The sequence below is a fragment of the Lonchura striata genome, chromosome 1, assembly GCF_046129695.1.
Source record: "Lonchura striata isolate bLonStr1 chromosome 1, bLonStr1.mat, whole genome shotgun sequence".
NCBI classification, from domain to species: domain Eukaryota; kingdom Metazoa; phylum Chordata; class Aves; order Passeriformes; family Estrildidae; genus Lonchura; species Lonchura striata.
In genome coordinates this window covers 118,323,336-118,349,783 of record NC_134603.1, presented here as the reverse complement: position 1 = coordinate 118,349,783, position 26,448 = coordinate 118,323,336, and the positions used below count along the sequence as shown (strand labels likewise).

Below are 26,448 nucleotides of genomic sequence, written 5' to 3'. Positions count from 1 at the left end.
AAAGCCTGAGCAAGCAACAGGATGCAAGTCTGGGCTTGAGCATTGTGGGGAGACTAACTGGTGGTGGTCCCTGTCGGGAATTTATGCTTCTACTGAATTCCTGAGCTTTGAGCATGGCATTATCATTGGCTTTGTGCAGTCTGGATTTTGTTTCTTTGTATTGTGGTGTGCATCCACAGTGAGACTGCACTGGAAAGAGCTGTGAGTTCAGCAGAGTAAGGTAATGCAGTAAGAGCATGGTGGTAGTAGTAAGAAAAATGTGTACTTTAAAGTGGATGTAGACATTTAAAAAGGAATACATTTGCAGTTCATGATTTTTCATGGTTGGCCTGAATACAAGAACACTAATGCATTGTAAAAATATAATTTCTCTAAATACTGACAGCACCATCTTTGGTGGAGATGAGGAATCATTTTGCAGTTCTTCATATTTCAATGTGTCAAGGTTGACCATGTTTTGTATTTATTCAGGAATTATTGCAGTGTAGCAAAAGGTGAAATTTTTGCAACAGTGTATAATCAGTTCATCTGTTGGCTGGTGGATCAAGCAATACAGAGAAGTAGTAAAGACATCACTCTCCTCTTAGCTGTTTGCATTAGTTTTGCATCCAGCTGCTTTGCCTCAGCTAGTGCCCAGTCCTGTTGTGCTCGACTCAGTAAATCATGGCTAATAAACAGCAATTTGTTAATGCAGTGACATACAGAAATATGGCAGTATATATAGGGCTATGGCTTTTACATGCTAATGAGCTCTCTGTTCGTTACTGTATAATTCTTCCCTATTGCCTTCTTGTGATGGAAGTGCTCTGTTCACAGCTTCTGCCATGTGCAATGTCCCCATGGAGACTGTGTGTGGCATACACCTCCCTTTTTTTTTATCTAATAAGTTCCTAGGTTCTTGTAGAAGCTTCTCTGAGATATGCTGTGAAAGATACTACTGAAATTAATACTTTGAAAGATTACTTATTACAAAGAAAATAATGATAGGTGATATCAACTTTGTGGGAGCTGGGGGGAGGCGAGGGGCTAATTTAAGATATTGTGAGCTTTAAAAGAATATATTCAAAGAATTTTTTTTGGCCTGGTGAGGATGCTGCCTGTCCTATTTACATTCCTTTTCTTCCTGCCTAGAATTGCTTTCTTTTGTTACAGGAGGCTGCTGTACCTATGTTATGGACTGGTGAGGTATCTAAGTGCTAAGTTTGCAGTTTTTCTGAAAGCTGTTTGGTTCTGATTATATCCAGTTCAATCTGTTCTGTAACTTTGTCTCCTTTCCTATTTACTGTGGTATGCCTTTATTTATAAATATCTTTTTTGTCCTTTTTTTGTATGCCTGGCTCATAAAATCACAGCCAGAAGTACAAGCTTTATGACTATAAAACAAGTCATGCCTACCTTGTAGACTATGTCATCTGCTGTGATGTTGTATTCTATGTATTATCAATTTTACTGTAAGAGGAAAATTAGAGCATGCATTTTCCACATGAAGAAATCAAATGTAATCTAAATGCAAACCACAGGTTTTATTGCACAGTAATATTTGATAGCACTGCTATTACTAATCCCAGCATGACAAGAAACACAGCATAGTTATGAAGTTCGCAGCACTCATTTTTTAATGGTCTTTTTTTTGGTTAGGAAAGCCACAAAGCCAGGGCAGATTGTTTCCCAGTTGTAGTCTTAGACTTTCAAAAATGTTATACATTTTTGAATATTTGAATATTATACTTTTTTACAAATCGTTTCAGGTCTGACAAGAATTTGTATACTTTCTAATTTCCATGAAAACACGATTGAGTACTAAAAATAAAATGAGATAATTAACCATATCCTATGAGTACCTTATTATCAGTGCTTTTGCTTCTGTAGTGTACTTTATGGTAAATTCTAATTTTTTTATTTTATTATTTAGGATTTTAGGATCTATAATCATAGAAATAAAAGACAAATTATTATATTACAGTAGAGTGCATCTACCTCCCAGGTGGGGAGCACACTGCCACTGCTCTTGTAGGTTATGCAGAACTATTAGGATGACAGTGAATGAGCTTCTTTCAGTCAGTTTTGGTCAGCTTTGGTAAAAGTGTCACAACTGACTTTATAACACAGTGGTAACCCAAGAGTATTATGTAAGTGTGGAGTTTGGGGATGTTGGGTATGATAACCCATTTGCAGATGACAAATAGTATTGAGTATACATCCTCAGCAGCTGTTGGAAACTCATCCTGAAATCAGAACCGTGGTCCTCTCTAACAGGTGTCTGGATTGATACTTTAAAGTGAAGAATACTACCTACCACTTTGTTGTTTCCATGAGCTAAAATTTTCATACAGACCTCTCTTTTTGAAGCAGGGATTTAAACCAGATGTATTGGACATCAGACCAGGAGAAAATCAGTGCTGATTCACAGGCAGGCACTTCCTGGGGGCTGATCCCTGCTCCTGATGCCATGGGCATCAGTTCTTACAGCTGTTCCTTCAGTATGCATGCTGCAACCATAAATGGGAGTGGACAAGGGAAGAGAGTTTAATGGGAAAGTGAGGAACATGCCACCATTTGAAGTCTTTTCTTTTATGTAAGTGAGGAATGGTGCTAATCCATGTGTCTAGTGGGTAAATACATGCCCTGTGTTTGTGGTTGGACAGACTATATGATGATAGTGGGTTCTTCCTTTTCTGTATATAGATTTGTTAGCTGCACTGAGTTAATAATGCCCTTCTATCTAGTTAGTGGGTTTTTTGCCTTTTCATTTAATCTGTTATTGTCTGGGCATTCAGTCTTGTTTCTGTTAAAGGGATATTAGCAAGATACCTGGAAGGAACTGGCTTGCTTAAGTGAGATACACTGTGACTTAAGATAAAATAAATCAAATTCAGAAGTAATAATACCAGTACTTATGAACATGCTCCTTTGATCATATCTGGTTGATTCAATGTTATTTACTTTTGGTGATAATGGTTTGTCTGGCTTATCTCCTCTGCTCTGTCAGTAGTTTTGACTCTGCCCATATTCACTTGTCTCAATTAATAATGCTTTTAGCTCATTGATTTTATTTTCCAGAAGGCTAGATTTATCTGTCCAACTTTGCATTTTTACAATTTTCCCAAATCTTCCTTGCAAATGCTCATCCCTTTCTTCTTCTGAAGGAAGCTAAGAAATGTTAGTTACTTCTGGTGATAGTGTCCAATTAAACGAAAGAGGTTTTTGAGAGAGTTAAGTTCTGTGTGTTCCACTAAAACTCTTTCCTCAGGAGGTCTTTACTTTCAAGAAGGCCATGGTTGTATCTTGCTCTTCTGGATGCAGTTACAGCCTGCCTTTATCAAGATAAAGTAATGGGTCACACTGGAGTTGTTTTGCTACTTTGTAGTATTATTAGCTGTGTGTGTCAGGGCAGAGAAAACTTCAACACTCTGGGTGTGCATGCATGCATCCCTTGTGCTGGCTGTAAGTTAAACCAAAAACTTCAGGTCTACCCAACTCAGCATTGTTTTGGTGCTGGAAACCTATAAGTCTGAAAATGTCACTGTGGATGTTATCAGGTAGTATCCAGCGACCCTTTCAGTCATGGCATCCTTCTGAACCTATCAGTTCCCCTAAGTGTTGATTCATTTTGGAAAATCCAGTTGATTTTACAGCTTGATTTATACACTTACTTGCTTGTTTTTGTTGACACCTTGTAAAATGCATTCTCTCTCTCTCATAGTCTTGCTGGTAAGTGGGACCAAGTCACTATTTCCCAAAAAGTAGTGTACCAAATACACATGTGCTATTTTAAACTATACTTTAAAATTAATTTTTAATGTATTTTATCCTGAGTTACAGGGGATGTTGTGCAAGTACCTCAAAACATACTTTAAGAGCCTACACATGTTTCACAGACACATGGGCTTTAACTTTTTTAAATGGTCTTCTCTCTTTCTCATCTTCAGTAAAGCCAGTTTTTGGAGTTGTGGTTTTTTTTGGGTTTTTTTTTTTTTTCTTTTCCCCTCCCCCCACTGTCTTTTTCATACTTTTAATTTGGTTTGTTTCAATTGTTTTTGCTTTTCTGTTTTTTTTCTTTTCCTTCTGCTTTATATTTATTTGTATTCTGAGTCTCCCGTGTTAACAAGAGTGAATAAAGAGAGAAGTACATAATGTAATAATATCAATTTTTATTTCGATTTCTGATTAACTTTTTGAAGGTAAGTTCAGCAGGCAGTGATTATAATCAACTGAGGATGTCCAGAATACGAGAGAAAGCAGTACTTGATTACAGCAGTTTATAGTTTTACAGTTAAAAGATATGAAAAAAAACACAAATAGTCCCTTTGGGAAATGAAATATAATGGAAGTGTGGTTATTAAAAACTAGATATAATGTACACTAGTTATTACCTATTACGGTAAATCACCACAAGATGCAGGAAACATATCAGATAGATAAAACAGCCATCTTGGAATATGTTGTCTTATTTTCCAGTGGGTACTTTTTTCCTTCTTAGGCACAGAATTGATTTGGGGTGTGGAATTCATTTAGGAGCATGCACATTGCCCTTTTCAGAGCGGCTATTGAAATGAAGTTGTTATCTGTGCTGAGCTGTAAGTCATGTTCCCCCGTACCCCCAGGAAAGCCGCTTCGGGGGGCAATCATGTACACCAGGTACTAATAGCTATTAGTTACTTAGAGTTAATGATGTTGCCAGCCTTGAGTATTTCACTTATCTTAAAGTGGAAGTGCATGTTGATTTCCATTTCACAAATGGAAAAATTGAGTCAGATGGAGTTCAAATGACTTTCCTGAAGTCACTAGCAAATCACTGTCAGATCTGAAGATGCAATCCAGCCACCCTCTCCCCTGTGCCCTATGTGGTTATCTACAACTCTGAAGTGCCTGAGTTAGTAATTTTGATTCCTTAATGCTTTATGCTCATTTAACAAAGATATAAGCAACTTTACAGCTTTTCGAGGGTTTTACATCTGGCAGGCATCTGCCAGTGCCCTCCCAGTCCATCACACATATCCAGCAAAACTTGATTGAGTTACTACCACCTGGATCAATTGGGATCTTGCAGTTCTGATATTCTTTCTGTTATCATGTCCTAAGGATTGCCTGAAATAATTATTAGAAATTAAAATATTACTTTTATTTTGTGGATTAGAGAGAATGATGTTGGCCTAAGGAGAGCATCCAACTTCAGCCAGTGACTTTGTGTAAATCTGTTGTGATTCCAAGCATGCAGTGATGCTGAGTCAGCTGTTATGTCAAGAATTCCTTTGATCTGCTAAATTGATATGATTTAATTAGATTAATTAAACAGAAGATAACAAGAGATGAAGAAGCAGGTCAAGAAGAAAATTATTGGCAGTTGTGGCCTTGTGCTGGGTTAGCCTTGGCTAACAGCCAGTTACACACATGGCTGCTCACTCCTGCATCCTCTCATGAGATGGAGAGGAAATAGAAGGAAGGTGAGAAGATTTGTGGCTCCAGATAATGGTGTTTTAATCATGACAGCAAGAGCTGTACACGGAAGCAAAGCAAAAAGAGTAATTCATTCACTACTTCAAATCAGCAGGCAGACATGCAGCTGCTTCCTGGGAAGCATGGCCTCAGCACACATGGCAGTTGCTTGGAAAGACAAACACCATGACCATGAACATTCCCCCTTTCCCCTCTGTTCCTTGAGCGTCCATGCTGAGCACATGATGTGGTCTGTATTATCCCTTTGGTTAGTGCAGGTTGGCTGTCCCATCTGTGTCCCCTCCCAGTCCCATGCCCTCTTCCAGTCTGTACACTGGAAGGGGATGGTGCAGGGCAGAGTGGGCACAAAAGGTCTTGCTGCTGTGCAAACTTTGCTCAGCAATAACAAAAACATCAGAAAGTTATCAACTCTATTCCAGCTAAAGATTCAAAGCATGGCCCTGTAAGGACTGCTATACCAGCAAGACCAATACAGCAACTAAACATGGATTTTCAACACTGAAGGGTTGAAAAAATATTTTACTTTGGCAGAAAAAGAGCAACAAAAACCAACCAACAAAAAACTGAAACCCTCAAACCCCCTTTTCTAAGGAGTGAACATCAGCAGGCTAACAATAGCTATTCATAACACAGAATTGTTGCAGAGAGCATTGGATAAATTGGACATGAACAAATTTCCCACAATGAATGGAACTCTGTGCATCTTTGGGAGTGGGGTAAGGAAATGGCACTGTCAAAGCCTCTATGGAACACCATATGCTGTAACGGCAAAATAACCAGGGATAGCTGGAGAGACGTTGGGATTACAGAATATGGGGGGTTGTGTCAAAGGAGTATGTATTCATTTCTGAGAAGCAAAGGTGAAATTGGTAGAGACATTCTAATTAGTTTATGTGTCAGTACGGTTTTTGTTTGTATTTTATTAATAACTTGATCCATGACAAGGTTATGGAAAAGCCTATGTTTGGGCAGCTAGCAGTAGAAAGCAGTGGAAAAAACCTATAACTTATTTCCAGGCACTTACTTAATTAAAATACAAAACAGGCAATATGGGCTCTGGATTTATTTTTCCCATGTAGACTAGAAGCAATAAGCTGAGATTGCACAACAAGAAAGATATGCTTGCACCTTTTTATCTGGACCTTTGAGCTGCTTCTTCTCTGAGATGTATGTAATCCAGTCCCATCTTTAAGATATTGAGAAGCATATGTTTGCCTAACCCTAGGTAGGAATTCCTCCCTCAGGAAGCCTTTAAATCCTAATGGGAATAATAAGCCTTGAAGTTTGTTGGTTTACCAGTGTTTCTTCTTAAGTCTCATTGAGGTGAGATGCAGCTTTGGGGACCCCTTATGTGGTATACTCATCTCCTTCCTCAGTAAAGCCTGAAAAAAGACAGCTCTAGGGTTGTTTTCTGGTGCTTCTGAAGAGTTTCTTTTTGAAGTAGTTATGGTTTATGACCCTCCCATTTCTGGCTCTGTGAGTTTCCATCTGACTGACCCCATGAGCTGTGGTGGTCTCATTGCACCCAGGTCTGTCTCTCTGGATGGTGCCTCAGTGCCTAGAGAGCTTTGCCTCCAGCCCTGTGTGAACCTCTCTTAGTTGGCGTTTTCTGGCTAAAAGGGTAATCAAAGAGCTGCATGAAGAATTGCATGGTCTCTGCAGTTGGGTTTTGAGTCCCTTGAGTCTTGGATGCTGATGGATACAGGTGGATTATAGGTAGCCCTCTGATGAGAACTGGTCTGGAGGTGTGGAAAACTTAAGGTTGGGAAGTATATATACAACTTTTTCATTTCAATTTTTCTTGGGATTCCTTTCTTGAGCTTTTAGAAGCTACCACTGCAAGGATTACTTCACTTGATGTTTGCAACCTTGGCTCATACCAGCTGCCTGGGACCAGAATGGGTTGGCAGCAGCAGGAATGTATGTTCACCCCACTGACCATCCCCTCCTGTATGAGACTGGGACACTGGCAGTCCCTATGTATTCATGTTTTAGCAGTACTAAAATTAGTGGTAGATGACATATAATGGTTTTAAAGGTTAATATTGTAATTAATGAAATAAAATAAAGTTGGTTTTTCTGGGCTTTTTTGCTTGCAGGTTTAAAGTAAAGATTAAATCAACAAATTTAAAAAGAAATGCTGTTTTTTTGCCCATAATCATCTTTATAATAATAAAATGGTAAAAAGGATTTCCGTCCTGCAAAAAAAGAAGAAAACATTTCAGCTTTCTTGAATTTATTGTGACCTGTATTTATAATAGGAGAGATCTGAACTTCTTCTAAAGGCTGTTCTGAGCTGAAAACTGCAAAAATGAATTTGTATGAAATCCAGTTCTAGTGCATACAATTAATTAAAATATAGTGTAACTACAACCAGCCTATATAAAAACACATGGAACACTTGTGAGGGAATAGCTGTGGTGCAGGCTGAGGCTAAAGTGATAAGTTCTTTGTGTCTGAGGACGTAAACCCTCTAACAAAACAGCATGGCTGTGTATATATGTGCATTCAGAGACAATTTTGGAAGTCTGGGTCTTGGCTGTAGTTAGTGTGGCCAGTTGGAATGGGTTCACAAGGCTGCTCACACAGGAGCTGGCCATGAGAGATCTGCTTCTCAGCAAAGTTCCTCTGAGTGGATGGGTACTTTAGGGGAGGGAGACTCCAGTGCATCCTAGGGACCCTGGTGCTTGAGGGCAGCAGCTGGACCAGGCCACAGTTGCCATTGTTCCCAGGAGCAGCCCTGGGTCGGTGTGAGCCCTCACCACCCTGTGGCTGCACTGGTTTGGGCAGACGTGGACACGTGTGCTCTGCACCAACACCTCTGCTGCTTTATGCAGGGTCATACCATGGCTTATAGCCCTGGCTCAGCCACAGCCCACACTTCCACCATTGCTCCTGGGCTCTCCTGACCTGCACAGAGCATGCTGCCAACAAAAATCTCAAAGCTACCCAAGTTACAAGCAGAAGCGTGTGCTGAAGTAGTGTCTTTTATTCAGTCGCTGGTGTTGGTTGCTGCAGTGTTTCTGTGACTCTGCCTGTTCATTTTAATAACCATGCGATAACAGTTGCAAAAAAAGTCACTATAAATAGAGGAGATCATGTTAAGCAGTCACAGAAGGGTGAATATCCTGAAAAGCTGTGAGCTGGAAGTCAGTATGCTGCTTTCAGAAGTTACTTGTCCTGAACTGTTGCCATGCACAGAGGAAAACACACCAGTGTCTGTCTGTAACATTTATAATGTTTGTAGTGTATAGTGTCTGTAACATTTTTGTTTCCAGAATGTGTTTTGTTTTCCATTAATAGGCTTTTGTATTCTCCCTGCTAATTAAATATATGTGCTTCGCTATCCTTTTGATCCTAAAATGAAGGTTTTAGTGGGGAATATGCTGCTTTTACTGTTCATTTCTGGAAAGATCAAAATATTGTTCAGAAAACCTGATGAGTTTATGAGTTGGGTTTCTCTGGGTTGGGATTTTTTTTTGGCATTGTTCTCTCTGTGCTGTATTATGCTTCTTTATTTGGAAATTTATGGGGAAAATAGTTTCATTGTTCATTAAAAGTTTAAAGACCTTATAGATGCTCATTTGGTAGCCTTTGATTTTTGGCAGTCACTGGAAGGATGAGGTGTTTACATGTTTAGTGAAGAGACCCTTTATTCAAAATGCTAATTAGTCTTTGAAACCAAATAGGTGTAAAATCTTGCTAAAAGTTTCAGATGAGTTTACCACTCCCCCAGACTCTCTCCTTCCTCCTGCTGGATTTTACCTTTTGTCTTTCAACATCTCCTCCTGCCCTGGTCCTTGGAAACTCCAGCTTGTGCAGCACCTCGGTTCTCAGCAGAAACCATGGATAAACCCCCCCATTCCCTTTCTTTTCCAAATAAACAGAGAGCCTGAGGTGTGCACTGAAGTGGAGGCACACTTTGCCATACAGTGGTGTGCTTTTTTTTTACCCTCCTGGATTTTTTTCTGCATAAAGAAAGGAGGTCTATAAGAAGACCTAACAATGCCCTTACTGTTCTGTCAGAAACTGCCTGGCTACATCTTGTTTTATTTGGCCCTGGCTGAATGGCAGTTTCATTTATGTTTTGGGTGTTTGGCAGATATTTCATCTTTGTCAAACTTCACTTTTAACATTTGTTTAGATTACTTGTCACAACACTTTCCTTTTTTTTTTTTTTTTTTTTTCAAACTCTTAAGATTTCAGTCAGCTTGACAGTGCTCAGAAGTGGTTTCTAATATTTTTGAACTTCTTACATGTTGCATGTTGTCCCTTTCAGAGATGTACCAGTTAAGCTGATTGATATATAGTTTCTTTTTTGTACTTTGATGATAGTGCAAGACTTACTTTGAGCCCCTGTCTCTCCTTGATGGTGGGGTAAACATCTCCTAAGCTCTGTGAATAATAAACAAAAACATTACAGTGACAGTCATAAAATCCTGAATGCATCCATTTTATTCCATCTTGATTCGTATTTAAGACACTTTGAGCAGCTGTGTTGAGATCAGGAGAGATTTCCCCCCTGTTCTGTCTGACAGGTGATGTTTGCTTTTTATACCCGTGAGGAGTTGTGAGGGGCAGATGACATGAGAGTGTGAGCTGGTCCATGGATACAAACCTGACTCCATTTTTTATCTGCCCATGCAGTGGCTTCATTTCACTGAATTTATTTGGAAGGCCTGCAGTAAGAGATGAGGGGGATGAAAGTGAGAGGCTTCCCAGCTCTCCATCAGTGGCTGTTTCTGTGCATTCAGTTCCTCTTTCAGCCCAAACCCCAAGCAGTGACCAGACTCTTAGTGTGTCTGCTGTGTCCTTTGACTAAAGATAGGTGGAACTCAGTGGGAGAATGTAATTTTAAATGAGGCTGAGCAACATTGAAGTATACTCACACTGTGTATGAATTTTTGCTTATAAATGTTTGTTTTCATTTTTATTGAAATTCATGTTTTAAACTTGTTCAAAAATTAAAATTAAGAAAAACAACCCATGTGGCATTTCCTTGTTCAGGTATTCTGTCAGAACTGATTTTCTTAGGGCTGATTTGCTTATGCTAGTGTTATTCACAGCAATAACTTTTGGAGGATTGTCAGTGTCGAGGTCTGTGTGAACTGATGCACTTCTTTGCAAAGTTTTTTTAATTTAGAAGTTACATTTCTGAGCTGCAGATGCTTTGGTTTGGCAAAAGGCAGCCTACCAAAAGTAATGTGATTGCTGAAATAATTTAGTCTAATACTTGCTCATGCTCTAGTCGTTTCCATGCTTGAGCTGACTTGCAGATGAAGACATATGGACATGGACAATGTGAATAAATTAGGAAAAATTGCAAATGTTCAACCTTCTCCAGAAATCCTGGAGACAGCCAAAAGACTTCAGCCAGCATGGATGAATCCCAGGTGACCCCAAAGCCAACCAGAGGTCAATGGATGGGGTAGACTGCCAGAGAGCCAGAGTGTCCCTGCTCATCTGGAACTTCCCCATTAGCTGTTTGCTGTGGCCCATTTGAGGGCATGGCAAGCAGACTGGTAATGGTCTGGTGTTTACAGAGTTTAAGTGTTTACTTGCAAATGCAAATACAGCTTTTGGACAGCTTGGGTCCATATTATTCCCCTTCTGCTTTCGTTTGGAATCTGGCGTTGTGTTTGCCTCAGGAGAGAATGGAGTCCTCTTGGTAGTGTTTATATGTCAGCTGCTATTATTAATTGATGTAATTGTTTCTTTACTAATATTTACGTAGGGTTTTAACATAGAAGTGACTATACAGATAATTCTAGTAATCTTAGTAGAAAGTCAATGCCTTAATTAGAAAAGCGACTTGCTACTCTTGACTTATTCAAGAATTGATTTTTTTTTCCTGCCCTGAAAAGTGTTTGCCCTGAAATCTAAGGAAGTTGTTAACTAGGAAGGGTGACATTTGAAGAAGTGTATACTAGCAATTAAGATGAACAAGTAAATTTGACAAAGGAACTAATATTTGTCTTGAAGGAAACCTGAAATATTTGGTGTGGGGGGAAGGTATTTTGGAGGCATTTCTGCCTTCCCCAGGCTGCTTTCTTAAGAGCCACTGCAGTAAACTGTGTTGAGGAAAGCAGACCAGAAAGAACACTTGAAGAAGGTGAGTTAGATCCACTTAACTTTTCTTTTACTGTGGTGTACTGGGTACTATAACTACACAGGATCATCCAGGGAAAACGTGAGAGTTATTTAAAAGCAGAGCAGAATATTATTTTAAACAGCAAGCTCATGATGTTGAAACTCTGTGACTCTCAATTCTGCTAGGGCAAACAATTTTGAAGATTAAAAACATATGGGCCATAGATAGAGAAGATATCCACAGTGCTTGGGGTATTATTTAGTGCTATTTGTATTATTCAGGCTAGCAAAAACAAACAAAAAGACGAGAAGAAAATCTCCTGTTACAGGGCATAAGCCATCCAGTAGATGATGTGAGTTGGAAAGAAATTTTATGGGAAAGTTTTTTTCTGTAATTGCTCTCCTAGAGATTTCTTCATCCCTTCCCTAAAGCGTCTGATTCTGGCTGCTGTCAAATAAGAGGTTACTGAACTAAATGTACTATTAATCTGACCTAGTATAAGAATTTCTGTGTTTCTATGTTTAAAAGCAGGCTTTGTCTGCTGAGGATTGTCTCTCTGGAATAAACCCTCCATTGGAGGCAAGGGAAAGGAAATGGTTCAGAAGCTTTTACACTGTTGCTATGTAATTTTGTAGCTGTTTTGAAAAACGGTGTCTTTTTTTTCTCCCTCTCCCCTGTTACGTGTGTAGATGTTTTAAATTATAAAATTTAGCTTCCCATTTGATGCATTTTCTGTTCAGTAGTACTCAGGACCGTTAAGCAACATAATTATTTAGAATTATGTGCTTTTAAAAATTGAGGGACAAAGTCTTGGTTGGCTGGTACATGGCTAAATGATGGGTTCTATTCAGAAGAATATGAACTGGTTGCCTTCATTGTCATTGGCTAGATCTGTTAACATTTCTGTTTCTTCTTTAAAAATGGAGAATTTCTTAAAGGAGTGTGTATTATTGTGATTGTTATTAATCAGAGCTGGTGACATTCTAGTGAACCAAACTTTCTACTTTAACTCATTTTTGTTAAAGGTCTTTTTATTTTGCTTGAGCTGAAGGGGTTCCATGGGCAACCAACCTACCTCTGCAGTGAGGTATGTGAATGGAGCTGTAATGCCAAGGAACTGTGTGCCTTGGGTTTGTTGCGTAAATCTTAAATTGGATTTCCTTATTTTTCAAAGGCTTAACAGTGGATGTGACAGTCAGGCTATTTAACTCAGATCCTTTTAGCACGTCAGATAAAACTGCTTGCTTCATGTAGATGCCTTTCAGTTCTCCTTACTGCTTTAAAAGGTGCCTTAGACACATGAGGTACAACTGTGCTTTGTTTCACCCAGAAAAATGTGAACTTCATATAGGGAGAATGTGTTTCATTTCCTTACCATGTGTCAACAACTGGATCTTAAATCTGTATTTATCAGATGCAGAACTGGTTTTGGAGGATTATCACTAAATCAAATGCTAGGGTGGAATTTATGTTCTCACTACAGCATTTCTCAAATGTTCATATTATTCTACTTTTAAGCATTCATTCTTTGATGCTTAGATCTGACATGCAGAGGTTACATTTTTACATTCCTCTTTGTGCAAAAGAATAGATATTTCTTCCTGTTTCAAACACCTTATACTCTCACAATAAAGACAATACACCTGATTATTTTTTTATTTTTATTAAGGCCCATCATTGCTGTTCAAATACATTCAGGAAAAAGTTGCATAGCTCACACATGGTAAAACTGTAGTCTAGGTGTATTTCTGTGATTACAAAGTGTGTTAGAAGGGAGGAGATCTTATGGTTTTCTTTAACACCTGGACTGCCATTATTACTGTGGAGAATATCTCCTGATTTCTGATGTATATTATTAAAAAATCCCCACATGTTTTTGTCTGGCAAAAACAAGGGCAGAGTGGTTGTGTGGATATGGTCCATGTTGTAAATGCAGCTGTTTATACAAAATAATATTCCACAGAGTGCTTTTTCTTGATGATCTTCAGTATCCCTTCCATCTCTTGCTATATTAGAACTCTGCATAATATTTTTTGAGTATTCTTTCATGTGACATTAGTCAGGTATATTGATTGTAATATGTCCTTGAATATCTATGTATTCCACACAATTTAGTCACTTTTCACTTTATTATTTATATAGGCTGAGGGCTTTTTTTCAGTCTGTTGTTGCTGTGGAACTTTGACACTGCACACAGGCTTGGCATTCTAGAAAGGGGGATCTTTACATCTGTCATAAAATTAAGCAGCCGTGACTGTACCCCACATGGTCATTTTTCTTCTCACTTCTGGCTCCTTCCCCTCTCCTTCATAATGGATATGCAGTGTGGATCAACACCATTCTCTTCATCTTACAGTGATGCACTCCACATTGGGAATTGGAGAGATGTGTGGGTGGAATATCTTCAAGAACTGTGGCTTACGTAAAGGAAGTGACTGCCTTTAGAGATGTCACTTATTTTGAAAGGTTATTTCCATTAGCTGACATCTTTATTGCATTCTCTTGCTTATGCATCATTTTGAGGAAACAAATTGGTTTTTTTCTGCTTACTTTGGATTTGCTTTAGCATGTGGCGCTCTGTGAGACCCCATATAATGGGCAAGTGTTTGACCCTCAGTTGGCATAGACACCATTAGCTGGAAAGAGGATGCCGTTGGGATAATACTGAGGGATGTGCTTGAATCAACGTGTATCTTTCAGCCATCTCTGAATGGACTACTCCACTTAGAGATTTTTTTTTGGCCTGATTATAATCACAAAAGACAGGAGTGGAATTTGAATGTCTTTATCTCAGTAATTGAGACCACTGTTTTTTCTTGGGATTTTTTTTTTCTTTTTTTTATCCTTTTTTTTTTTTTCCTTGTGGATTAATTCATTTGCTCACCTAATATGCATCTGTTGAAGGAACTTCAGGTGCTGTTAGCAAGGCTCTCTCTGTTGTGACATGCCTGGCTTGACGTTCCCAGTTCCAAGATATGCTCTACTTGGTTGCTGGTATTTGCATGGTTAAATCAGATTGTCTTATCAGCCTTGGGTGCCCAGCTGGGCTTTCAGGTTTCTCACTCTCCTGTGTTCTCTGTACTGCATTGGGCTGCTGGATCCTGACTTGTGAAGTGCTGCTGTCCTGAAAATCATGCAAGAAGAGTCTTGGTAAGATCATTCTGCTACAGTGGGGAAGGCCATTTACAGACACATAACAAGGGGTATGGAATGCACACCTGACCAGCTTTTTGGCTCTGGGTATTTTTTTTAGACAATAAATGCAGAGTACCTGGCAAAATGACTCAGACAGCACAGCCTGGTAAGCACAGATGAAGGATGCAGCAGAGATGGTGGTGTTGGTACCAGGAGATGGGTCTGTGCTGGCTTATACTCAGCAGCACACTGGGCTTGACTGCTGTCATGGGGGTAAAGATGCTGCTGGGAGCTTTGAGAGCATTGCTTCTCTTGCTGGCTTACATTTATCGATGTGTGTGGGTCAGAGGTTGCAGAAATGAGCATCTTGTTGCCAAGGCTGAGTATCCTTGCTGTTGTTCTACTTGTGGTGGTTCAGAATTGGTTGGAGGCTTGTTGGAAGAAGCCCTGCCTGAACCACACTGTCTTTCCACAAGAGGAATCATCTTTGGCACTGTTAGCCAAGTTTACCATCTCTTGGGAGATTCCAAATGTTTTTGAGAGCTTTGCCTTTGACCTATGTCTCATGACCTAATTATGAAAATGCTCACTGTTATTTTCTTAAATGCTTTCAAAATTCATTCTTTCAATACATTACTTTGCCAGTGAAGCTGAAAGATTAGTGATCCCAATGGATGCAGCAACTAAATGCTGTCCTGATAAGTGTTTGATCTGGCTTATGACTGAAATGCTTAAATATGATGGCAGGTTTGGGCAGGTCTGAGTGCTGCATGGTGGTGTATTACCTGTCTCCATCCCTATGAGTCTGCATACAACTTCTGTCTGCACTGTGAGCATGAACTAATTTTGTTCTGATGTCTCTGCCCACATAAGTGGGAAAGTTGTCTCACGTTTACCAGTGGAAGTTCCTTTCAGAAAAGGGTTTGCTGGGAACATTTGCTGTGCAGTTAACTCACACACTTGCTTACTCTGTAAGAATACCTTTGTGTTGTATCAGAAGTCCTGCCTTGCAGATTAGTGGGCATGACACAAGTCTCCTTGAATTTTGCAGTGTTTAGGTTCCTCTTAGTTGCTTTTGGATGTGAAATGTAAGGTCATAGTTCATGTTGGTCTTTCTGACAATGTAATCCATCTGTCCAGTGCCTCTAGCAGACAATTCTGGGATATAGATCTGAATGTTAGAATGTGGAAAAGATGTGCTGGTTCTGTGGCTACTGTGATTGATTATTGCACCTCTGTCCTTATGACCTGACTGATAAGGTTTTTGCAACATTTTCAGATGATTCAGAGGATGGCTCTGAGTGTGCTTACATGTGCAGTGATATCTCAGTGCATTATTAGCATTTTACAATTGCTTTATTGGCTCCCTGTTAAGCAAAATATTGACAATAAAAATGCTATTTTTGTTCTGTGATCCATGCTATGGCTTTGCCCCCTCCTAGTTAATGGCTGTGCTTGTTCCTAATTTTGCTACCCTATTGTTCCTGTGACAGGGAGCTACAGAGAACAGAGGTTTTAAAATAGATGTTCATAATCTCCACCAGCCCTCTGGCATATTCTGCTGACCCTCAGGGAGTCTTACTGGGAATATATTGAAACTTGTGATATCTAATAAGTGAAGGTTCAGGAGCCTGACGTAGACAGCAGAAATGTCGTCTTCTGGGTAAAGTAGGACAGAAGACTCTAATAACTCAGAGGAATTGCAGAACCTTTCAGCAGACAGACTACTAGACTTGACGTACATAACAAAAGGTGATAAATTATGTGTGTTAAGTTATTTTGTGTTAGCACAGCATCCACACCTCCATGATATTAAGATGATAGATGCACCTCTAGTCCAACAGACTGGTCTTCAGAAACAAAGTTCACAACCAGTGCTTGAACCCTCTTTTTCCCCCTCTTCCACTTGGATCACCATCCTCACTTGATAAATGGGTGCAGCAGGGATGCAAACTCCTCTAGCTCAGAGGAAGTAGAACTTCCAGCCTTGTAGTGCAAAAAACTGGACTGCTAACAGATTGAACCTACCTCCTGAGCATAGTTGTGCCTCCCAACTCTTGGGGGATTGGGAAATCTATGTTATTTCACAGTTCATGCACAACCTCCACAAAATCCTCTTTCAGGTTTCTCAGACAGCCTCCCGAATAAACATTATTCATTTTTTGAGTGAGTCCACATGCTTATCCTAACAATGAGTTTAAATTACTCCAGATAGCAGATTTTTTCTTTGCAGCTAAGTGGATTCTTGCAGGATCCTTCTTTGTGTGGTTTATAAAGTGAAGTGTGCTGAGCTGAGGTTGAACCTTCTGCTATAGTGCATGTTTTCCAAATTAAACAGAATATTATTCTCTTTTTTTTTTTTAATCTCAGTGACTCTTGAAATCTGTTTGCTTCTTTGCACAGTGTGTGAAGATCTCACACTGCACCGACCCATCAGTGCATTTCCAGGCAGCATATTTGTGCCATAGTGGGGCACAAAAGGATCTGTATTTACTGGTTGTCCAGATACTGAACACAGTAGAAATTAAAGATGTAGAGCATTTTCTACCTTAATTTGGTGGTGAGAGCAAGTCTAATGACAATATTTGCAGTTGTGGCTAGACATCCAGGCTGGATGAATCTGACTACTCAGTTCCATCCTTAGTAGCAATAAAGATATCCTGCCCATGCAGAGGAAGGCTATGCAAATTATCTCAGACAGGGAGAGGATGTGGTGCTTTGTTTTATTGTGGTGGCTCTGCTAGGACTAGGACTTCTCAGGAATAAACCTCTAAGGCTGAGCAGAGAGAGATGAGATTTGCTTCTGTGCTGGGACAGTCATCTCTAGCAAGTCTCTAAAAAACTAGCAGCAACAGCTTCAGGTCTAAATTGCCGTGATTTTTCCCAACATTACCCTGTGCGTAATTAATGTCACCTATGTGGATGTTCACAATAAGCATAGCCATCAAAACTAATGTTTTCTGCACCTGCCACCCATAGAGCATTTGATGAATCATTTCCTTGACTACTGGCTCCATTGATTTGGGTTTTGAGACGAGTACTAGTTAAAGTTGTCACTGGTGTTGCATGTCTTTGTGTTCTCCTTTAAGGAAGTATGTCTTGTCATCCTGTTTCTACAGTGCATGTTGTGGCTGTAGAGTGTTGGCCTCCCAAAGAAATGTAGTTTTCTGTCAAGGAACCACCCTCCAAAGCTGCTTTCCTCTTCAGCTTCTGAGCTGATGAAGTACTCCATTCTTTTAATAACTCCCAGGCCACTGGGATCATTTACTAGGGATCTTCCGTCTGTCACCAAAACAATAACATCACTTGACCCCCTCTTACTGATCTCGGAGGCCTCTTAAAAGTTATAAACAGCCAGCATAAGACCTTTTTAGTAGTTGCAGTGATGGTAAGTGCTGTATTTGCTGTGGTCACCATGACATGTTTCTCATCAGCTAGAACGTTAAAGATGAGTGTTCTGAGAGCATGCTGAGGAGGCTTCAGATAGATTCCTCTCTCCTCCTTGCTGTAATGCCACTTGGGAAGTGATTGGCATACTTGTAAATGTCTGCACATCCCATAATATTGGATGACATTACTGAACATAAGCAGAAGGATGTGGTTTTTTGTGATTACTCAGTCTCCCTTCCCTTGGCCTCCCTTCTCTTTCCAAGAGTTCTTCTCACAAAAACTTGCTTTGGCAGGGAATCCATGTGATAGTGTCTTGTGGTGCCTTCTAGGCGAGGGCAAAGACCAATCAATTGCCAGTTAAGGAGAAGTTCAGTGGAAGTTTGTTTTTGCTGGATAGGGAACATATTCCATTCTGAACTTAACTGGAGATGCTACCTTTCCTTCATGGAGGAGGATCATGGATAGTTGAGTATGCTGCCAGTTTAAGGTACTACCTGTTGGCGTGTGTAAATCTTCCCAAATCCTAGAATCATGTTAGTGCTGGTTGCAGCTTTCCTTTATTACCTGTGATTCTTTTTCCGTTCTTTGACTTGGTGATGAGGGAAGAACCATAAGGATAGATTCCTTAGTCCTTTCAGTGACCAGATCTCATCTTCGTGGTTGCCATCTTGCATAGAAGCAGCTATGGACAAAACAGTCTGATTAAACACATAATTTGGATTGCTAAATCAAGTCTTGTTTTTCGGAACTGTAGGGAGAAACTGTTCAGGAGCACAGGACACCTGTGGGAAAAATGTGGTCAGAGAACTAAAGCAATAGGCACAGCACCTTGAGTGGGAAAATCTTCCTACTGGAGTTTCTGGTTCTGTGCAACGTGAGGGACCAACCTGCTATTTAAGAGCTAACTACCCTTGCTTTTTAAATTGTGGATTATCTGAAATGTGTTTGAGAGAAGGGATCTGTTTTTCCTTTTGAGTTTTGTGGATGGGCAGAAACAAGGAAACAGGTTCGGTCTGCAGAAAAGCCCTGCAGCTTTGATCTGGCAAGTCTCTGATTTCCTAAACCTCTGTATCACACGGGATAGTCTCTCATGAAGGATATTCTCAGTATGGTGTTACTGTTTTACATCCTTGGGAACATTAATATGGGATAACAGAGATGACTATGAAAAAACAGAAGAGTAGATTCCATTGAAAGAGCAATTTTAAGCATTATGCAAGAACAGAAGGGTTGATTCCATTGAAAGAGCAATTTTAAGGATTAAGAAATAACTTTTAAATTTGGAGAACATAATGAGCATACAAGTTCACTTAAACTCGGGAAGGAGGAAGCCCAGTTACCTTTCCTTTGGTTTCCATAGATGAAAGAGAAGTTTTTTCCTTGACTGTCCTTCAGGATTTTTCAAATGTGACAGGGTAAGTAAGGAATGCATTTAGTTACAAAGCAGACTGTCCTATATACTAGCACAAATGTATTCAAATCCCTTTGAATTCACTGCAGAAAACTGCAAGAGAGTCCCTTACAGAGGTGATTGAAAGCCACTGCACAGGAAATCAACTTCTCATCCTGTACATAAACATGAGCCAATTCTACTATATCTGGCTCTCAGAGCAGTGCACACAGTAAATTGTTAACCCCATCACCTGACCTAACCATTTATCTTTACTTCTCAGTGTAGTTTTGACAACTGCTGAGTAATGAAAGAAAAAACATGGAATGCAGATAGCTGTAGGAAAAAAAAAAAAGGCAAAAAACAACCTCCTGACCCCCTCCACCAAAAAAAATCCCCAACCCAGAAACCCAACCACCCCACACCTCAGTTTCAAACAGCTCTTTAAAGCAGCAAACAACAGGAGAAGATGAGAAATTGCCTGATACAGTGGCAGGATCTTAAATATCGTTAGTATAGAACAAAATTAACATCTCTGTAGAATAACAGACATGTGAAGCATGGATTTTCAATCCTTCACACTTCTTGGTTGTGTTAGCACAAATAGATTAATAACTCTCCCGAACCTTTGTGGAACAAATAACCATAGTGCCTTTCAGGTTTTGAAAGGTAAGCTCTGTGTGTTTTTAATGTTAGTTGTTATACATGAAGGCTGGCTGAAATAGGTTATTCTGCTTATGGAGTATTGTTCCCATATGAGGATTCAAGCTATGTACTCGCAGCTGCTGCTCTCCAACATGGACTCTCAGTTCCACTAAAATCAATAGTTGGCACAGCAGGGTACTGTTGTATGGTGTGTAAATAAATGGGTGTCATTGTGTATCACTTTTTTTTTTTCTCTTTTCCCCTTTCAGATTTAGATTTGCTCTTTTTCAGGCATACATCAGCAAGTGTTTGCAATGCAGGCAATTCGAAGCATAGCTGCTTAGGGAGAAAGAAGCCTTTCCCCCCTCCTTTTTATACTTCCCAACAGGATTTTAAAATAAACACCAATTGCATTAATTATATTAATTATCTCTTAACAATGTCGGGGGAAAAAACCCCAAATAAAACAGAAACTCGTTTTGCAAATGTCAGCTTTATGACAAAAAGGAATTCACAGTCCCCCAACAGACAGCTATCTTGCATACCAAGATGCAGGAAAAGTGTCATAGAAAGTGTGTCTTAATTCCGTTACAACAATTTATCTTCCCTCTTTCCTTAAGTCTTGCACCTATATTTGAAAATATGTGACAATTGTGGTTATAGGGTGTAAGAGCTGCAGATCTGCTTTTCAATAAACTGACTTTGAAGTTCTGTTTCATGCATTTTCCTTTTTATTCATGCATCTGGTCATATAGAGTGGTTTACTTTTTTTGGCTGCAGACTTGGCAGATACAAAATGCAGATGTTGTTCTTCTGACTTAAGCTGCTATTTTAAGCTTTTTGGCCAGCAGTTGGAAATTTTAGGTTCAGTTGTTTATTTGCTTATCATCAAAGTGGTTTTTGTCATATTATTCATATATGAGTATTAGCTTTCTCTGTTTACTTTCAGAGTTTGAGATTAAGAGTATGGTCTTTTTTTCCCCCCCCTTCACTTTTTTAAGCCAGCATGCTCTTTTGATTAATAATACAGTAGAATATGCTATGCTTCAGAGAGCTTTTATTTGCAAAGAAAAAAAACTCAAAAAAACCCCAAAAAAACAAAACCCCAACCAAAAACCAGCTCAACCCTCACACTGTGCTGCAATGCTTTCCCTTTAAGAAAACCATATCTCTCTCCAGATGCCTGCATCTCTTTGATACAAAAGGGTACACTAAGTTCCATCTATAAACAGAATCCACTAATTAAGAGTAATTGCTTCGGAGATTGGTACAGACTATTCAGCATCAGATGCATGTTCCTCTCAGATATCCATTAGCCTCTAATAAGATAATGCAGATGTGCCAGTCTGTTTCCTGTTTCCTTCTATTGTACCTTTATTGCCGTATATGGACCAATGGGATGGGCTGAACAATAAGTGGATGTCCTTTTGCTCCCAGAGCCCTTCTCAAAGGAATGTTTGTTATTAGATTGCTTTTTCTGTTTAGTTTCACATCACTATGCTAATAAAGGAAACATAACACTCCAAAGGATTTTTTTTTTTTTTTTTTACTTCTGCCATAGTAACTAGTTTATTGTTTAATTAAATCTCGTTGGATAGCCATGAAAACAAAAATGCAACATCTCACAGTCAGCGAGAACTGGTGCAGAACGGAGTACAGCCTCTTTATGAAATAAAAGTTTCCATGCATTTTTAAGAGTTTAAAGGCAGTGTAGTTATCGTGTTACTGGATCTGACTGATTTACACTTGAGTCGTGCTAAATCTGCTGAATTATTCAGTACTGCTGAATGCAACACCATCAGCCAGCATAATAGAAAGCATATGCATAATCAGGGATTTCAATACAAACTATACATTAAATACAGTATGGGTTCTCAAAACTTGACTTGTTTTGTAAACAGCATTAGAATATATCTTGTAGCTAGCTAATAAATAAGAACTCTATCAACTCTGTCCCTTGGAGAAAACAGGTAATATATTGTTGAAACATTTTAGATGCAAAATTTCTCTGAAATTGTTTTTGTTGCTCTGAGAAGAGCAACTTGCCTCTCCTGTCTTACTGCCCAGGCTGCCCTCCTAGTCCAGAGGTTCCTGTTTTAACCTAAGATTTAAGGGAGGGGTGGGGGGTTTGGCATTGGCAGGAAAATGGGAAATGAACTTAGAAGAGACTTCCTCTGTGACCCTGGAAACTTTGGAGACGGCAGAGCTGCAAGACCGAGGGCTTGGAGAAACAAATTCCCAAGTGCCCGGCTCTATGCAGAACATGTCCTCCTGTTGGGGTGCTTCTTCTGCATTCCTGGTTTTGACCCCAGTTGTAAAGGAAGAGCAATGCAGTCTGCTGTGGCAGAAAGCTGTGGGGATGGGAGATTTAGCTTAAAAGTTTTCTGGATGCTATATCATGGATATCTTAAAATGACTGCTGAATTTCAAACATTACCATAGATAAGGCAGAACTCCCCAGTGATTTTTTCAGAAGTGAAGGAAGCAAAAAAATTCACAAAAATCCTGCTCTACTTTCAATGCTGACAACTTAATTCCCTGCTATGGCTAGTGAAAGGGCAGGAAGAGGAATGTAGAATTGGGGTGTTGTTGGCAAAAGGGAGAACAGACTGTAACCTTCCTACTGACACAGAACAATTGGCCAAGCCTCCTGCCTTGGCTTCTTGCCTGTCCAGCTGTTGATGTGCATCAAAGTCACCTGTAACAGCAAAGGGATTTTAGGAATTCAAATAAATCTCATACAAGTGAAAAATTCAAAAGGATGAGTTATGGTACAGTAATAACAAATATTGTTACCAAATGGAAGTTAAATAGCAATATTATGAATGAGGCTTAATGCATTTAGTATATTTCAGGAGAATTGACATGTCTGAAGAGCAAACCTGTTTTTAGTAGTCAAGCCTGTGCAAAATGCATGGGAAATTAAGAGACAATAAGAAAAGTTGGGTTACTCTTTATCCAATAAAATTTGAAGCTTATATGTGAAAATCTGGTAGTTTTAAATTTCTTCTCAGGTGCACAAACATTGAGAAGAAATGTGGAAGAGACAGATACACCTGCTGCATTTACTGCAGATGATAAATATTCTGCTCTGCACTAGAGCTACTCTAGCCTTCTTCCCCTGTGGCCATTTGCTTTATCACTGAAGTCAAGTCAATAAAAGACCTGTAAAAACCAAAAAGGAGGAGGCATATGTTCTGTCAAAGAAAAGTCATTGGCTGCTGTTCAATGCAAAGTAGTGCACAGTGTGATCATCTCTTGGTGGACATTCAAAGGAACTTTTTTGTATGATCCTTTTCCATACTGCTTGTACTAAGGGCCTTGTACTCATGAACAGTCGCTAAGGAAAAGTCTATGGAAGAGGATTTTCATTGTATGCTGAGGATATCCTCTGAAGTCCCTTGGTCACAACCATTTTCTGAAAATTTTGCCTTCTGCCTCCAGGGCAGAAATCCATGCTGTTGCTATGGGAATTTACCATAGCAAATGACAACAAAGGAAAATCTCCTTCACAAAGCTGACAGCCGTACAGTGTTTTGAGCTATGGTACAGGTTTAGTTAGGCAAAAGAGATGTTTTCAACTTGGAATCACATGAAGCCTAGACATCTCTGGCTGATATCCAGTGTTAGATCCTCATCAGTGAGTTCAGGCACGTGAATGTGTCCGTTTGGTGATACATTAGTGAAATGTGTCATGGGACTGGTGTGAATGGGAAACTCATAGTTGGGTTTCCTGTTCTGCAGCAGTTTCTACTTTGGGATGTCCTCTGCTGTGCAGTGTTGAAGGTGATGGGTCAGTAATCTCTGTTAGCAGAGCTGGTGACTTGAAGTTCCTTGGTAACCATAGAACACAAGTGACATTTACAAGAATCTGGAGCTGCTGATATCTAGCTCTCTGCCTGCAATTTGCTCCTTGACCATCACACAGATGTTCAGCTATGTGAACAACCTGGTGCTCCCAAGGTTCCAAGCTTGGAGTCAAATGATACACTGTTTTGTGTATCATGACTTTTACACTGTCTTCTCTCTCTGCCTATGAAAAGTAAATTTCTGAAGAACTCTGAAGAAGAACAAGTTCTGAAGGCTTATCTTCAGCACAGCTATCTACAGGAAATTTCTGGCCATGAGTGGTGGAAGGAAGGCGGTTTTTGAGTAAGGCAAGAAAAGCTTACTTTCATGTAGTAATTCCAGTTTATAATTACATCTCATGTAAAATTATAAGCATGCAAAACTATATGATTATAACCTAGTTTTGGCACTGTTAAATATATGTATTTTTATATTGAGGGGCTATAATACTGCTGTTTTCTGTCATCGCCAATTCCATCACAAATCATGTTCCTTCAGTAACAAAGAACTGAGCAAAGAGTTTTCCTGAGTGCCTTTTCCCTCCTCTGTCCTGAAGGATTTGCTTATTTCTCAATACTTTTCACTTAAATATGCAAATATATTTGATGTGGTTCTGGGAATGTTTTTAAGTTATGATGAGCTCTGCATTTTTCTGGCTAATAGAAGTATAATTGAAGGTATTAGATAGTTTTATAAGATGAATTTTGTTACCAAAGCCCTACATAATTTAAAAATAGATGACCTTGTTCTGTGTTTAATTTAATGCACACATTTTTAGGGCTGGTATTCATCAGCATCCCTCTCCTATTCTTTTTTTTTTTTTTTTGCAAACTCTTAGAAGTGTGGTATTTTCTAAAATTGCTTTATAAAACTTTGCATGTTCCTTTGATACTTGACTTTCCTTGTCTCTTAAGCTTCATAAAGCCTTAGCTAGGTAAAGCAGGCAGCAGCGATGGTTCATCTTATTTTGTGTTGCTAGTGAGTCAATGTATTTTAGCTGCTGGGGCTCCCTCAAAAGATCTGCCTGGTTTCACTGGTCTCCAGGCATGTGGTCCTCGAGTTCAGGCCGGCCAGCAGCTGCACCTTCACTTGTTGTATCCCCTTCTTACAGCTTCATCTCTGCATAGGTTTGCATCCATTAGCATTAAAGGCATTTTGTGCATAATTTACACAGTTATCAAATACTTACAAGCTACATTTCAGTTATCCCCAAGCAGGCTGCACTCAGCAGAAACTGCTGTCTGACAACATGCACAGCTGGTAACCTTTGCTGGTATTCCTCACAGAGCAGAAACACTCCACTGCTCTCTGACAGGCAAACATATGCACCAGAGTTGGGTTTTATTCTTTTTTCTCCTTGCTCATTTGAATTCTTACCGACAACTGGTGCGCTGAGTAGCAGCAGTGATAGTCAGTACTGTGTTGTCACAGTTTTCCTCCTCTGGCAGCAGTTTTGCTTTGTGACCTTGACACATCGTTTCACCATTCCTTTGTTTTCCCACCCAAAAATCCTCTTGCCTTTGGTTTCAGGCTATAATTTCAAAGAATTACAGATAGAAGTGCTATATAGTGGTGGATGTGGTTACTGATCACTGACTGTGGCAGACGCAAGTGTGTAGTACATTGTCTCAGGAAACAAAGCTTTAGTCAGCTGTGGACTGCCTTACTTTTGGGAGGCTGAGTTTGCTCTGTGGCTCCTACTGTCTTCCTTCTTCAGTATGTGTTGGAGGAGATGAGTAAACTCTCGTGCAGGGTGAGCTCAGGTGCTGGCTACAGCACTCACTGGCTTTTGCCTGGAGAAGTGCATGAGTAGCTACAGGAGCAGTGTTTGCAATGTGGAAGTGGTTGCAGCCTTCCTAGTAAGACACCAATAGCACTTGCTGGTGTTGCACCAGCAGGTTGATTCAGAGACCATGTAGCCTTGAACTGCTATGTGGGAGCAAATTTCATACGGATATCACAAGAAGTGATATTCCTGTGATCAGACTGAGGCTTTTGGTACAAAGCTTGAAAAATTAAGGAACCTTTGAAAGGTGGCAGCTGTTTGGGTGAAACACTGAGGAAGATGTGTGGAGCTCTGGATGACTTTGAAGATGGTGGTCATGAGGGCAAGCAAGTTCCCTAGCAGAGCACAGGAGCAGTGTATTGACTCAAGTAAGTCAGTCACCCACATTATGAAATGATGGGTGCTTGTTTGTTTGGGCAGTTCCTTGAACCCCTCAAAAAAAAAATAGAAAACTATTAGTGAGGTGTCTCCTAAGGAATAATAAACTTTACTATTCTTTGTGAAAACAGTAATTATTAAACCAATTGCCTCTTTAACAGCCCAACCAAAAATTGCCCTCAGGTGCATGCCTCAGTGCCCTGCCTGAGCCATGGCACTGAAGGGAGTTGAGACTCTCCTCAGTGCCAATCCATCTGTAGCTTTTAGGGGTACACTGAAAGCTTTCATACACGGGGAAATTTTTCAGAAGTTGCTTATTTTTCTCCT

General features: G+C 39.7%; 1 protein-coding gene across 8 annotated transcripts in view; it reads left to right on the top strand.

The window, feature by feature from the left end:
- Positions 1-26,448, top strand: part of RARB (retinoic acid receptor beta) — a 320,022-nt gene that overhangs the window by 101,927 nt on the left and 191,647 nt on the right. The window lies entirely within an intron of this gene.